Source organism: Dermacentor silvarum, chromosome 4 (assembly GCF_013339745.2).
Source record: "Dermacentor silvarum isolate Dsil-2018 chromosome 4, BIME_Dsil_1.4, whole genome shotgun sequence".
Taxonomy (NCBI): Eukaryota; Metazoa; Arthropoda; class Arachnida; order Ixodida; family Ixodidae; genus Dermacentor; species Dermacentor silvarum.
The window spans coordinates 150381462-150396949 of record NC_051157.2 but is presented as its reverse complement, the minus strand read 5'-3'; the positions used below and the strand labels follow the sequence as shown (position 1 = coordinate 150396949).

At 46.1% G+C, this 15488-nt stretch overlaps 1 long non-coding RNA gene across 1 annotated transcript in view; it reads right to left on the bottom strand.

Annotated features, from left to right (window-relative positions):
• The window catches only part of LOC125944815 (uncharacterized), a 61842-nt gene that overhangs the window by 15797 nt on the left and 30557 nt on the right, over window positions 1-15488 (bottom strand). Inside the window, exon 2 of the long non-coding RNA XR_007466523.1 lies at window positions 9802-9949. This is a non-coding gene — a long non-coding RNA (uncharacterized LOC125944815). The remainder of the gene's footprint in view (window positions 1-9801; window positions 9950-15488) is intronic.

Here is a 15488-nt window from a genome sequence, read left to right as displayed (position 1 = left end):
CGTTAGACAAGCGTAATTCCCACTGTCTTCTATTCAGGCGCACGATTATTGTCTATGTCTGGAGCTTTTAACGTGGTCTCCTCATATATTTCACAATGTTTGGATGCTGAAACTTGCCAAGGTAGACAAATTTATAACATTACTGCTCATACAGATAGCACATGCAAAAACTTGGAAATATTGTGAATGCGGAACTTTCATTAAGAACAATATGTAGTATGCTAGCAAAATTCAAGCAGCTTTCTAACAGGAAAAGAAAAAAATTCAAAGCCCTTTCTTAAAAAAAGATGGTTGAATGCGAAGCTTTCTCCCATGCAAACTGAATCAAAGTCAAATCCAAAGCCAACAACCACGCAACGAACCCAAGACATGCTGAGCGACCCGATGCGATGCATATAAGATTTGATTGCCTGTTTAGGATTGTATTTTTCGAACATTGAAGTTGAATGAAGGCAAATTTCGTTAAGTTGCATAACCTTTATATTCGATAATGCAGCCGTTCATTACACGCAAACACTCACGGAGGACTCTACACTTGCACAGTACTGCTTTGGAATGGCTGTTGTATACATAAAGGGTCAGAGGCTTTGCCGTTACCGATACACGGGATCAGCCTTACGGGCACGATCGCGCTCGTGCTTAGGTTCGCCTACGGCAGCCTCTTCTGCCGTGCGCTGCACCCGCGGCCTACCCATGGTGACGGTTGGGAATGCATTGCGTGGCGCACGTAATGCAATGCAGATATATAGAGTCCGTCTGGGTGGCGTGGCGTTGCAGTTACCATTGTTCTCATCGGTACAACTGTGAATGTAAACTGTACTGTTGATCTACGATACGTATGTCGTGCGCCGTTGTTCTATTGTGTGCGCAGATATGCAGTCGTTGTTCTATAGTGTGCGCAGATGCACACATAGTTCCATTGTGTAAGTTGGCTTTCCTGCAGTGCGTTTTAGGCACTCACGGACGAATCAGTGAGACATAGAAAGGCTCGCTTTAATGCAATAGAAAGGCTCGCCTTAAAAAAAAAAATCAGTCTCCCCTGTTTAGAGCATTGCGTTAATGTTGGAAATTCCAGCAGGCCTAAAGCTTTGCTAATAAAATCCGTTCGGGAATACCTAATTAGATTGTACCTTGAGGATTTCGTTGCACTTTGGTTCTTATTGGCTCCTATTAGCGTGTATTAAGGCTGACAAGCTTAACAGGTTGGGATTCTTGCTTTAATTTCTAGTGGAGGAACAATATTATCTGGTCCAGGTGCACATCTGGTGTTTTCAGACCCACTTTAATCAGGTAAGTGATCTGCTGAAGCATGTATAAGCACACGAATGTCAACGAAAATGGCCAATAGTTCCGATAGTTAAAATTGAAGCAAAAACAAGACATCCACCCATAAGGTGAATGTCTGCTTGAGGGATGTCTCGATGTTTCCCTTTAATTGCTTCTCCCCACCTAGCGGGTTTTCGCTGAACTGTTACGTCATTGTTCTGATAACTTCGTACTTTAATTGTGCCTCTACGAATACGAAAATTGTAGCGCTATACGTTTTTATTAAACAAACTATTGCACTCCTAACGACAAATTTCATGTTTTCCCTGGGGCTATGTTGCAGTACTACGTATTGCTGCCTATTGATTTAAGCTTCTTGGTACAGATTCACATCATACTAAGTTGGTACTTGCTGCTGCATGTGGTGCCAGAATATGGCTACGAGAGGGCACTGTTTATGCGCAATTACGAGCAATGTACATAAAACATTTCTTCTGAAGCTGATGCTAAGCACGAGTAGAGTGAGGATCTCTCGGCGCTGATACGATGACTTCGCTGCGGCGGAATTCCGAATACTGACTATGCGATGAGGTTAACTATATTGGCTTGTTGATACGTGATCTTCTAATTTGTTCTAGCGCAGGCAGAAAACAAGACACAACATTGAACGACCAGCTACGAGCGGCTGTGAACGTCCATGTCTTCTGTTGGGAGTCGGGTAGCGTTTATGCCGGTGATCCTTCAGCCAAAGGGATGAGTACGTCCGGGAGTAAGAGCGAGAGAAAAAAGTTTTTTTTCTACGTATTTACAGTGGCTTCAAATATGGAAGCCTACTCCATGGGGGAGCACTTTGAAAGTCTCAGCTCAATACATGTCTGATCACATATCAGAACACGTCAGGACACACCACTGCACCCAAGGTGTCTGCTTATAAAGCAGTAGTGTTTCCTAGTTGACCCGACTAGGGAATCTGATGACCTTGGTGCGGCCAATCAGAGCGGTCGTATTGTTCACAGAACTTCACCTCTGATGTTGCACATTCGAAGCAAGGACGAGGCAATATGGAAACAGGGGATTCACACTCCTTCCACGATAGTCGTCGACTTGGTTTCTATCTCTCAGTGACGTTCGTCTTGCCAGGGTCGGGAGAGCCACCTTCACGCTTGTCCCCGCTTCCACGAAGGGTGGCGGTTGTGGTCGCTTCGTGAGCTTCTTTGTCATTGCGTCCCAGCCGGTGTCGGGCCACGTCGCCAGGTAGGCGGCCGCTGATGAAGGGGGTGGCATTGGGGGAAACACCCAGACGATGCGCACTGACGATTTGGGATGCTTGTTTGCCCGTCAACGTCGGTGTCGGGCACTCTCGCCGTCTGGGCGACGCTTATGAAAGGGCCTGCCTCCATGGAAACAATCTAAGAATGCCCCCGGCCGATTCGGGACGCAACACTCCTCGAACTGAACTTCAGGAACCGCGGTGGCGCACTCCAAAACAAATTTAAGCTTCAAGGCGTCCTTAAGTGACAAAACTCGTGTATTATTTGCTCTTATCAAACATACGTTGTTAATATCATAACGCACAGGCTTGTCGTAACGGCTTATCATGACGCGCAGTTTCGCTTGTCGATGCTGTAGTAGACGCCCGGAAAAGGAATTTGTAGAATCGGGATGGTGTAGTGATATGCTGTAAGAATATAGCCTCAACTGCAGATGCATGATATGCGATCATGCCATTAGTTGGCCGCGCCTATTAAAGCGAAGCTTTCGTCCGTGAGCGCCGAAAACGCACGGCAGGAAAGCCAACTAACACATTGCAACCATCTGCGCACACAATAGAACGGCGCACGACATACCTATCGTACAACACTACAGTTTACATTCGCAGTTGTACTGATAAAAACAATGAGAACTGCAACGCCACGCCACCCAGACGAACTGTATATATCTGCATTACATGACGCGCGTCACGCAATGCATTCCAGACCGTCACCATGGGTAGGCCGCGGGTGCAGCGCACGGCAGAAGAGGCTGCCGCACGTCAACGTAAACGTGAGTGCGATCGTGCACGTAAGGCTGATCCCGTGTATTGGCAACGGCGGAGCCTCTGACTGTCCACCACAGCAATCACAAGGCAATACTGTGCAAGTGCAGAGTCGTCCGTGAAAGGGTGTGTGCGTGTAATCACCGGCTACATGATCTAAAATAAAGGTGATGCAACTTGACGAAATGTGTCTTCATTCAACTTCACGTTAAAAAAAAAAAACAATTCTAAACAAGCAATCAAATCCCATATGTATCGCATCGGGTCGCTCAGCATTTGTTGGGTTCGTTGCGTGGATGTTGGCTTTGGACTTTGACTTTGATTCAGTTTCCATGGGAGAAAGCTGCGCGTTCAGCCATCTTTCTTGAAGAAAGGGGCTTTGATTTTTTAATTTCTTGTCGTTTAATCCTAGCTTTGCTTCTTCTTCATACTCATACTGCGCCGTAAGCTAAATGCGCTGCTATTTCGGTTGCACCCTTATCTTAACGTAGGAACTTTTTGGCTGAGAAATTGCGAATAAACGGCGCAGCTTAGTCAATTCCGCCCCAGACGCGCAAGTGCGCAGTTACGTCACTATTTTAATATTTCACGGCGTTGTTCAGAGCCCGGTCAAAAGTAACACATAGCAAATTGCGCCATAAAAACAACTTTATTGGATACTTTCGAAGACGCTCGACATCTTTCAAGTATAACTTATACCTTAAAACGAAAATTGAAGAAAAATTTATAATTAGAGGTAACTAATAAGCTAATGTTCGCACTTCAAAAGTTGTCTGGGGAACTCAAGAGGACCATGAACGATGTATTGTTAGCGTAATTTGTCTAAAGGCACTATTGCATTCCTAAAGTTCGGTTCAAGTTACATGTGTCACGGTTCGTTCATGGAAAGCGACTTGAAGTAATGTCGCTATCCGTGTTTTCTATTCAAACGAAGGATGAGAGCGTTTGATCTCAGAAGTGAAAGAGGAACGTAAATTTGCATAAAGAAAGCAAAAACATAACACACTAAAACAAAGGATAAAGAAAATAAAGAGCGCTCTACACTGCTTGTAACAAAGACGGTTCTCACAAATTAAAGTCACCGCAGTTCTAATGCTACAGTTGTTAGGCGTGTCCGACTACACAAGCACAGTAGAATGAGAGCGGGGTGCGGCTCACCAACAGTTTGGGGCATATGGTCACGTCGATGAGGAACGCCGAGCCGTCGTCAAAGGAAGGCACTGGTCGCTCCTTGAGCGAACTCCAGTTGTCATGAGAGGGGACCTTCTGCTGGCTCAGGAGGATAGGCAGTCCTGGTTCTGCCTGTAGAATCTGGAAGCTCGAGCCCGTGGCCCGACAGCTCACTGCAGTCACGCGGTGGGACCGTGTCCTAGCTCCGGAGGCTAGGCAGACAAGGTTCTGCCGGTAGGAGTCTGGAAGCTCGGGCCCACGGCCCGACGGCTTACTCCAGCTACTGGCGGACGTTAACTTCGGTGCTCGTTTGCGTCCGAACACAACCACGCCGTTCTCGGGTCTCTTCCACATCTCTTCTTCGTCCTCCCTTTTCGCTTACGTCACCCATCGTGTACGGCCCTTAATGGTCGCTTTCTTTTTAGTATTTGTTTTGACGGTGCGTCAAATTTCACGCGCTTCGCTTCTTCGTCGTCTGCTGCTTGCTCTCGATGTTCTCTTCGCCACACCCATTCGCTGTCAATGTTGTATTCACCGCACTGCTCTCTTTATCTGCTACACTGGCTTCGCGCACTGTCACAAGAGTCCCTGTTTTGAGAAAGTTTGTTTTTCGGAGAAAAAGAAACTGCAGTTCAGTGCGCGACAAGACACTACTTTGTTAAGAAAAACACAGGAGGAAAAAAAACAACCTCCACAGTCGAGTGGTCACGAGGCAACTTTTACAAGATGACATTTTCATAGCCGACTCATGTAATCCGCACCAACATTTTCAGAGCCTTTAATGTGCTCTACCCTAAACGAATATTCTTGTAATGCAAGGCTCCACCGCAACACTCTACTGTTCGAGTGCTTCGCTTTTAAGAGATACTGTAAGGGCTGGTGATCGGTTTGTACCACGAATGAGGTTCCATAAAGGAAGACGTGAAATTTCTCGATCACCCAAACTAATGCCAAACATTCCCGCTCGATTGCGGAGTATCTCTTTTCGCGAGGCTGAAGTTGACGACTGGCATACGACACAGGGTGGAGGAAACCATCATGGTCTTGCATAAGAATAGCGCCTATACAGGAGTCTGAGGCGTCTGAGCGGAGCACATATTCGTTTTCAAGGTCAGGTGCTTTTACAATTGGGCCGGAAGATAGTGCCTTCTTGAGCGATTCAAACGCTTCTTCTCTTTCCCTGTTCCAAGTCGTTTTATGCTTCTCCATCTTCTTGGTCATCTCGGTCAGGGGCTGTGCCTTTTCGTCGTGCTGAATCTCCTCGATACCATCTCCGATTGTTATGGAGTGAGGGCCACAGCTGCCAAGGACCTCGAACGTAGGTAATGGCTTCTCGGACTTCTCTTCCTCGACCACCACAAAAGATGATGTCTGAGGAAACTCTTCTAGCTGCCGTTCTTCATATTTTTTAGCATGTTCATATGAAAAAGCCTTTTGCTGTGTCCCAGGTCAAGCCAATAATCTTAGTCATTCTTCTTTCCTGTGACAAGAAACGGCCCTTTCCACTGCATTAGTAATTTGTTGTTATTTGTGGGAAGCAGAATCAGGGCCCGGTCACCAACTTTGAGTTCTCGCTGTTTGCTGCGGCGGTCATAATACTTCTTTTGTGACTTCTGTGCTCGGCTCAAATTTTGTTGTGCCAGCTCCAACGTCTTCTCCAGACGTTCTCTTAAATCTAGGACGTATCCATATGCCGTCTTGATTTCTTCATTCTCTTGCTCCTGAGTCCAGAGCTCCTTCATTATGCTCAGAGGTCCTCGAATATGTCGGCCATAAATGAGTTCAAACGGCGAAAACCCGGAACTCGCTTGCGGGGCTTCACGATATGCAAACAAAAGAGGTGCAAGCAAGCGATCCCAAGATTTTGGCTGTTCTTGAACCCGCTTCCGCAACATCTGTTTCAAGGTTCCGTTAAACCTCTCGACCATCCCGTTACACATAGGATGATACGGAGTGCAACTAAAATGCTTGATTGCCAACAATTCATTGACTTCCTTCATGAGCTCTGATGTAAAACATGAAGCTTGGTCGCACAGAACTTCGCGTGGGAAGCCAATGCGAGAAAATATCTCGACGAGTCCTTCCGCAACTGTGGCTGAGTCGATTGCTGTCAAAGGCACAGTATCTGGGTAGCGAGTCGCAAAGTCCACAAGGGTAAGTATATATCGATGGCCGCTTGCGGAAGTGGGAGTTAGAGGTCCAATGATGTCAACCGCCACACGTTCAAAAGGGGTGTCAATCAACGGCATCCGTTCCAACGGCACCTTGCCCACCTTGCTTTTTGGCGAAGTCCTTTGACAGGCGTCACAGGATCTGACGTATCTGCGGACTTCTTCTTGTACGCCAGGCCAGTAGAACGCCTCAAGAACGCGATCCGTCGTCTTCTTGATACCCTGGTGTCCAGACATGGCATTCTCATGAGCCAAATGCAACACTTGGCCTCGCAGCGACTTCGGGACTACTGCTTGTTGAAAACTTTTGCCAGGAAATAGAGAGTAGTGTCGATATAAAATCCCTTTCTTGATGACAAACCCAGAGGTTGTTGATCCTTTGCCAACAAATTCCTTGCCCACTCTGGCTCTACATACATCGAGCGTCCCGTCTTTGTCTTGTTCTTCCCGGAAATTCTTATGAGATATTTGCTAAGGGAATTTAGCCGACGGCAATCTTTGCAAGTTCTTCGTGCCTTTTATACCAACTATAAGTGAATTTGGCCGGTTACCGTCGTCCACAGAGTGAACTTCCTTCTTACTGGACTTACTTCGAGAAGAAAATTTCCAGGAGTCATCTGGGTCATTGGCCTCACGCGACCCAGGTACATTTCCCACTATTACATCGTATAGCGGTGTTGTCATACACTTGACAATCAGTGTCCCAGAGAAGTAGGGAGACCTAATTTGCACCTTGGCCTCAGGGACTACAATGCTACTTCCATCCGCCAACCACAAAGTAGCCATAGTACCAGTAAGAGCTTCATCTGGCACGAGTGATCGGCGAACAACCAAAGTATTACTACCGGTGTCCCTTAGGACGCGAACTCTTTGTCCATTGACTTCGCCTGGCAAAACCGGCATGCGACGTGTACTAGATAGCGGTTGCGTCTTCACCGTACCAGTGATGTCCTCATCTTGATTCAAGGCGTCGCAATCGTCAGTGGGTTGCTGCGTACTAGTCTCGTCCTTGGGCAACAACAGACAAGAGGTAGCTGGCCTTGATGTGCTGTTCTTTTTGGTACAACTCTTGGGTTCATGTCCAGTTTTGCGACAGTATGGGCAATATAGTTGCTTTCCCTTATTGCGACAGTCAGAAGCCTTGTGTCCCGTACGCCCACAAACGAAGCATCTGATCTCCACCTTTGAACCCGTGTTATCTCCTTCCGCCTTTAAACTTGTGTTTTCTCCCTTATCTCGAACTATTAGTAAGTTCCGTAGTCTTTTCGCCTCCATGAAAATATCAGCCGCTTCTGCCTTGGTTTGAAGAGTCTTGCAGTTCTTCTGTCGTAAGAAGAGCGCCAGCTGACTGTGACAGTTGACCATCAATTGCTCGGCCACAATTAAGTCACGGACAGAATCAAAGTCCTTCCCTGTCTGGGGCATTTCTATCCAGCGGTCGAAAAAGCTTAGAAGCCTTGTGGCATACTGCCTTCCAGTTTCGTAATCTTGAGGCTTGCTTTTCCGGAATTTCTCCCTGTAGCCTTCAGCCGTGAAACGAAAACTTTGGAGCAATGCCAACTTAACTTTGTCGTACTCCAGAGAGTCATCAGGGGACAATCGTCCAAATACTTTCAGAGCTTTGGCGCTTACGCATAAACTAAGAGCCATTGCCCACTTTTCCCGAGGCCAGTCTTGACCTGTCGCCACCCTCTCGAATCTCTTCAGATAGGCGTCAAGGTCGTCTCGGTCCTCATTGAAAACCGGTATAAAGCTGTGCGGATTCACGACTGAAGACGCACCTCTTTGGAGCCCAGAGTCAACCACTGTTCGCTCCGCGGCACCAGTCTCCGCTACTCTAAGGCGCAGTTGAAGCGTCCGTTCTTCCAATTCCAAGCGTCGCTGACTTGCCTCTCCGCTATGGCCTTCCGTTTCTGCGACTTTAAGGCGCAACTGTAAGTTAGGGCCCTCCAGTTCCAGCTGGTTCTTATTCGCCTCTCTCTCCGCAGCTCGTTCCTCGCGCGCTCGCGCCTCTTGCTCATTGAACCATGCTTGCAGTGCCGGTCCTTCCAACCCCATGCGTTCTGCCAGCGTCATTAACTCTCGCGTGCTCATTTTTTCCTTATGAAAAACAACAACTGTATCAAACGCTCAAGTCCTGTCGCGGACGCCAATTTGTCACGGTTCGTTCATGGAAAGCGACTTGAAGTAATGTCGCTATCCGTGTTTTCTATTCAAACGAAGGATGAGAGCGTTTGATCTCAGAAGTGAAAGAGGAACGTATATTTGCATAAAGAAAGCAAAAACATAACACACCAAAACAAAGGATAAAAAAATAAAGAGCGCTCTACACTGCTTGTAACAAAGACGGTTCTCACAAATTAAAGTCACCGCAGTTCTAATGCTACAGTTGTTAGGCGTGTCCGACTACACAAGTACAGTAGAATGAGAGCGGGGTGCGGCTCACCAACAGTTTGGGGCATATGGTCACGTCGATGAGGAACGCCGAGCCGTCATCAAAGGAAGGCACTGGTCGCTCCTTGAGCGAACTCCAGTTGTCATGAGAGGGGACCTTCTGCTGGCTCAGGAGGTTAGGCAGTCCTGGTTCTGCCTGTAGAATCTGGAAGCTCGAGCCCGTGGCCCGACAGCTCACTGCAGTCACGCGGTGGGACCGTGTCCTAGCGCCGGAGGCTAGGCAGACAAGGTTCTGCCGGTAGGAGTCTGGAAGCTCGGGCCCACGGCCCGACGGCTTACTCCCGCTACCGGCGGACGCTAACTTCGGCGCTCGCTTGCGTCCGAACACCACCACGCCGTTCTCGGGCCTCTTCCACATCTCTTCTTCGTCCTGTCCTTTCGCCTACGTCACCCATCGTGTACGGCCCTTAATGGTCGCTTTCTTTTTAGTATTTTGTTTTGACGGCGCGTCAAATTTCACGCGCGTCGCTTCTTCGTCGTCTGCTGCTTGCTCTCGATGTTCTCTTCGCCGCACCCATTCGCTGTCAATGTTGTCTTCACCGCACTGCTCTCTTTATCTACTACACTGGCTTCGCGCACTGTCACACATGAAACACTGGTTATGTGATAGCAGCGGCTCCACCCAAAGTGTCATGTTTACGCTTTAGAGCACTTCATATAGATGTTACGGAAAAAAAACCACAAATGGTATTTACCGGTACTTACGCTTCACTATCCTTCTTGAACAAGGCTGTCAAGTATACATGTTCATTTGTTAAGCCATGCTGTTTAAAATGAATGCAATGTAGTCCTTCAACGCTCGAGCTTCCATAGCTGAGACCGTACAACACCATTCTTGGTGGGTACTGAAAACCTGAAAGGCAATAATGCATGCAACTGGAGCAGAATATACTAGTAAAACACACGATTCTTTATCGTATTGTAACGAGATAGCAGTTACACGTACACGGACACACACAAGACGAAAATATGAAGTAAAAGAAATGCGCTGATACAACGAACATTTGGAAATATGTGAAGACAGGCTTGCGTAAAGCGATTAAAGAAATTATCTAAAACAGCTCATTTCATTCCAGCATCTTTGGTCTAAGGGAGACTGGTGCGCGCGCATGTCATCTCTCGTTCCCGCGCTATGCAAACTAACAACTCTTATATAACCTTCTATTGCTTCATTTCTTAATTATTATTATTTTAAAGATTATCGCCCACTTTTTGGCCCAACCCTGCTGTGGCTATGTGCCAAAGTATAAAGGCCTTCATCATCAAAACGATGCAATCATATCCAAGAGCTTATTTGGTGTTGGCACGATAGCATTATTTATTTGTTTGTACATACTGCAGCCCCATCGAGCTAGGGCTGGAGAGGGTGTGAAAAGCAGAGGAATGATAAATAATAAATAATAAAGGCAATACGAACAATACAAACCAAAACTATTCAATGGCTGCCAAGAATAAGTTTAAAGGAAGAGAACGAGTAGGACCAAGCAAACAATTCCAGTGTTCAATTACACAGGGAAATAAACTGTATTTAAAAGTGTCCGTACGGGCAAAATAAGGCGCAATGTTTAGGTGATGGTAACTTCTAGTATTAGATGGTTTTGCAGGAGTTAGGTAATTATCTGGAGATATACGGCAAGGTGAGTTAATAATGCAATGCAAAAACTTCTGTGATTCCGTGCGTCGGCGATCTGAGAGCGGTTGTAAGCCTAGGCATAAAAGCGCTGTAGAGGGTGAAAAATCCCTGTCGTACCCACGGCTTATGAAGCGGATCGCTTTTCTTGGATGGCCTCAATCTGAATAATGTCGCATTGTTCGTGCGGATTCCAGACAGGAGAAGCATACTCTAGTATAGGCCTGACTAGCAATTTATACATTAGTAGTTTAGTATCCCTTGGGGCGGTGGTCAATGTGCGGCGCAGATAGGCTAACTTTTTCAATGCCTTTGAGGATATTAAACCTATGTGCTTCGACCAAGAAATACTTGGTGTGAAAACAAGACCAACGTATTTATATTCACTAACGCTCTGAATTGGAGTAATGTTAACTTTGTAAGTGAAAACGGAAGGCGTCGTTTTATTAGTGAAAGTCATAACAATGATTTCACGGATGTTAATAGTCATTTTCCAGGTAGCGCACCAACAGGTAAAATTTGAAAATGACTTTTGAGGCTGTAAATGGCGCTGAAAGCAGGAAACTTTATGGTATAATACACAGTCACCAGCATACAAACGTATATTTGAGGTTATGTGACGAGGCAAATCATTTATAAAGATCAAGAAAATCAACGGACCCAGCACGGAACCATGTGGCACTCCTGAGGACACCTCTGTCACCCTAGAATTAGCTTTGTTAAAGGACACAAATTGAGATCGACCGGAAAGAAAACTAGAAATACAGCTGAGAAGGCGGGGATTATTAAGGATGACGTCAAGTTTATACATCAATTTGGAATGAATCACTCTATCAAATGCCTTTGAAAAGTCAATGAAGATTGTTTCAGTTTGGTTGCCCGTGTCGAGGTTAATACAAATGTCATGTGTAAATTCACTTAGCTGAGTTAATGTGCTGAACTCGCGTCTGAAGCCGTGCTGGACATTAGTTAGTGATTTATGTGACTCAAGGTATTCCATAATGTGTTTGAAATAATGTGCTCTAATATTTTATACGAATGAGAGGTTATAGAAATTGGTCTTTAATTAGATAAAACGTGTTTGTCACCGGTCTTGAATAAAGGAAGAACTTGAGCCATTTTCCAGGATGAGGGTACTATAGAGGGTACTTGCAGGGACTTATATGACAGTGAGGTAGCGACAGGTCCATAATGAGTACCGTACCAAAAACAAGTTAGGAATGCCATCTGGCCCAGCAGACTTCTTAATATCGAGTTTCAATATTAAGTTCAACACACCTTCTTCGGTAATGTTAATTTCATTGATGGATACGTCACTACGAGCAATGGTGTCTGTTTGGATGACGTTGTTGTCACGAGTGAAAACTGACTGTAAATACTGATTAAACGCGTTTGATATATGAAAAGGATCTTTGGTAGAATCATTGTTAATCACCTTAGGAGTAGCCGTCGTATCACGTGGCAAGACAGACGACCAAAATTTACGCGGGTTGGTTTTTAGTAGGTCCTGCAGCTGCACACGAAAGAAGAAATTCTTAGCGCCGTTAATTTTCAGTCTAAGCTCCTCTTTTGCTTAATGAAATTCATCATGGCTGCCCGATTGTTTCAGCGCCTCTTACACCTTAGTCTACTTAGACGACCTGTCAGATGTAATATACCTCGCGTCATCCAGGAAATTTTCACACTTTTCTTCTTTGTTTTGAAAGGAATAAACACTGAATACTTTTTCTAACCAAGCATTCGAAATAAGTTACCAATGCGTTAACATCGCAAGTAGAACTTAGTGCAAGGAATTCTTCAATACCATCAGACAGGGTGTCCACTATTGAAACACCATCAGCGCGTATAAAATCTGGAAATGTAGGGAAAACAAAATTATGCTTAGAAACCGAGAAATTTAAGGAGACAAGAACGGCCTGGTGATCAGAAATTCCCTGAATGACATCACTTCTGTAGCCCTTTGCAACAATGTTAGAACTAATGAAAAACAAATCGAGCAGAGCACCGCATCGTGTAGGTTTATCGGTAATCTGGACAAGGTCGAATAAAAGGGAAAGGGCAACTAGTTCTCTATTTATGGAAGTCTCTTTCACAAGTGTTAAAGTTGGTCAATGAATGCCGGGGCCATTAAAGTCACCCATGCAATTGAGGTTACCCGTATTTAGCTGCTGCTCGTTAATATAGCGACTAAGAGTTAGAACGTGGTCCACAGAGGAACTTGGTGGACGGTAAACGACGCCTATCACGACATGTGCTTTGTCTAGATAAAGCTTAAACCCCACTGATTCTATGTCACCTGGTGGTGACAATCGTGAAAACTTGAGATCCGATCGAAAAAACAACGCAACGCCGCCACCTTTAGAATGACGCCGATCTGCGCGAACCGAAACGTAGCCAGGAGGAGTAACCTCAGAGTCTAGTATATCATCATGCAGCCAAGTCTCTGTGATACCAACCACATGAGGCGAGTGCGCAGAAGTTAAAGACAAAAATTCTGCGAACTTGTTAGTTATGCTCCTGGCATTGAGGTCTAAATTTAAAGATTACAATTGGAATTACGTGCGATTGTGGCCTAGTGGTTAGAAAATCGAGCTTGGGCTCGATGACTATATTGATCTCGTAATTTCATTTTTTACATGCCAAGTGATCCTATTTGGTATGACGGTTGGTTTCGAAGCCGGTTCCCTCAGCACAACAAACTGATGCTCCACCCATTCAACCATGGACTACCGAGAGACCCAAATTGTAGCTATTCGGCAAGACAGCAGCAGCACCCATCCAGCAGCCACAGTCGGGAAAGTCTGAGAGGGTTCGCAAAAAAACGTTCGCTTTAAAAAAAGTCGCAGTTTCGCCCGTAAGGCGAAGCATTGGTTGCGATAGAAAATTAATAGACAACTGTACGTAGTAAAGATAGTAGTTTTATCGGTTGTATAGACTTGTAAGCATAAGCTTACTAACTACATTAACAAGCATGAGGTCATGGGCCCACAAGCAAAGATGAACACATCTCACTCGGTGATCGCGAAAACTCGCTGTCAAAATACTTGGGTGAGGAAGAGCGGCAGCAGCAGCGAGAGAATTGACCTTCGCGCTACCTTTCGCACCAACGCGAGCTAAGCCGTGAAAACACAGCGCGTGGCGGACTCTGTCCTCGTCGCAGATGGCTTTCGAGATAGGGCGGCGCGCGCGGGCAGCCCTTACGCAGCAGCGATGATGATGATGATTATGATTGAATGGCATCCTCTTTGAAACGGGGCGGTGACAAGTAGTCACCAAGCCTGCTTGATCTAATCAGTTATGCTATACATGCTTTTTTATCTAGCAATTATGTGTACATTTCATTAATATTTTTTTTCGTCTCAAGATCTACCTTGTACCGCTACATATGCGTGTTAGAGATCAAATTATGTCTTATTAATGTCTTCCCTGCTTTTTCTCCACCAATACTCCAAACGTCTCTTGCTTATATCAACTGTTGACCGGTTGGTGCCTCCGTCCACTTTAAACCCAAGCACTTCCGGAAGGTGTGCATTACCTACTGTTCTCACTTGGTTAATCCCTTCGCATTCCATTAGGATGTGCTGAGTGGTCTCCGGATCTTTGCTGCAGCATACACATGCCTCACCGTGTTACGAATATTTGCTCCGGTATATTTTGGTCCTTATAGGCAACGGGCGCGAGCCTCAAATATCAAGGCACTGTCCTTACTATTATCGTACATATTTTCCCTTCTAATTTCTTCTTATTCTTGCAGATCTCCATGGTCCTTTTATTGCGATAGCAATTATATGGACACTCTAAAGCGGATTTCTGCCATCGGCGTTGCCGTGAGGTTCCGTATGATGAAATCGACGGCGATGAAATCGTCGTCGCTCGCCGGAATCTGTATGTGCGAGGGAAATGGCGCGAGGGATGCGCGCTTTCACGGGCAGTGAACGCACGGCGGAGAACAAACGCGCGTTCTACGCCGTGCTCCCTGAAGGGCTGAAGAATTAAGCGTCTCTTTCCTCCTTTACAATCCCCATATATGAAGAGCAAATGCGACGACTTCTTCCGACGCGCGAAAGGCCACGGGGGGGGGGGGGGGGGGGGGGAAGGGAAGGGAGGCGACGCTTATCTGCGGCACCAAATGCCTATGTATATGAAAACGTGAGGCAAGAGGGTGGTAAAGACTTCCGACGCTGCTCGACGAGTGTCCCGTTCTGATCTCGTTGAAAACCTACGAGCCGCCCCCAGAGACACAGGCAACAGTCACCAACGCCGCGCGCGTTTAATGCGAACGCGGGCAACACGCCGACGGCATCAACAACACTTCTGCGTTTGTCCAAGTCCAAGTTTGCCCAATGTCCGAGTTTATACAGCTGATAAAACTACTATCCTTACTCCGTACAGCTCTCTACTAATTTGCTATTGCAATTGATGCTTCCCCTTTCGGGTGAAACTGCGACAACTTTTTTGTTTCCATTCTTAGCATCCAATTCACTCTCTCTATTTCTCTCACTTTCTTTTTGATGACTCCTGGTTGACTATTTACAGTTTAAATTGGGCTGTACTTGGTTGCCACCTTTCTTGACCTCTTGCTCCATTCTGTGTTGACGCTTTTCACGTACAGATACTTGTACGCTTTAGCCGCCCATTTATTTTCATCCATGTTTCTAAGTCTTTCTTCAAAAATAATTTTGCTCAGTGCTTCTCTGACTTCAAAAGAGGCCCGACCCAGCTGTCGGAGTAGAACGCGCCGCCCCTTCCCGGAGTCTTGCGC